A 742-nucleotide genomic window follows, 5' to 3' on the forward strand; every position below is an offset into this window, starting at 1 on the left:
CAATAGCCAGGCAGGAAGGACAAGCGGGGCTATGAGAGGAAGGGGTGAGGAGAGGGAGAGAGGTGGAGGGATGCCATGTAGTCACCAAAGGAGTAACAGATTCAGGCATTCTCCAGTAAGCCAAGACCATGTGAAATACATAGATGAGGTATGGGTTAATAATTAAGAGAGAGCTAGCCAGTAAGAAGCCCTAGCCTCTGGTCAACTGTAGCGTCTGTGTGTTTATTTGGGACTGAAGTGGCTGCAGAATCAGGTGGGAAAGCAACTCCAGCTACAGCAGCCAACTAAGCCAACCAAGTGTTTTCCCCATGGGGTCCTGGTGTGCAATGGTTGCAAACAGCAGCCTCCTTGGTAGCATATGTAGCCGTTGCCTGTGTGAGTTGCCCTAAGGAACCTCAGAGATGATTTTCTGGCAGTTATTCAAGTCTCTGGTCTCAATGCTGTCCCCAGTTGAGGCTTCAGGCCAGTATGTTTTGTGTCTTTGGGAAGCCCTGGGGCACAGTGGTCAGGTTTCACGTTGGCCAGGTCATCATGTCCATCTGCACCAAGCTGCAGAGTAAAGGACATGTGACTGAAGCTCTGTGTAGAGCTAAGTTCAGGTTCCTTGACCACCCAAAGACCCACATCTCAAGGAAGTGGGGCTTCGCCAAGTTTAATTCAGATGAATTTGAAGACACAGTTGCTGAGAAGTGACTTGTTCCTGATGGCTGTGGCACCAAATATATCTTCAATTCCAGTCTCC

General features: G+C 49.3%; 1 non-coding gene across 1 annotated transcript; it reads left to right on the top strand.

Moving 5' to 3' along the window:
* The first annotated feature begins 274 nt into the window (after positions 1-274).
* On the top strand, positions 275-407 carry LOC127237606 (small nucleolar RNA SNORA70). Its single transcript, XR_007835862.1, has one exon. It is a non-coding gene; the product is annotated as a small nucleolar RNA SNORA70 (small nucleolar RNA).
* The last annotated feature ends 335 nt before the right edge of the window (positions 408-742 follow it).

Source organism: Phodopus roborovskii, unplaced genomic scaffold (assembly GCF_943737965.1).
Source record: "Phodopus roborovskii unplaced genomic scaffold, PHOROB, whole genome shotgun sequence".
In the NCBI taxonomy this organism is placed as follows: Eukaryota; Metazoa; Chordata; class Mammalia; order Rodentia; family Cricetidae; genus Phodopus; species Phodopus roborovskii.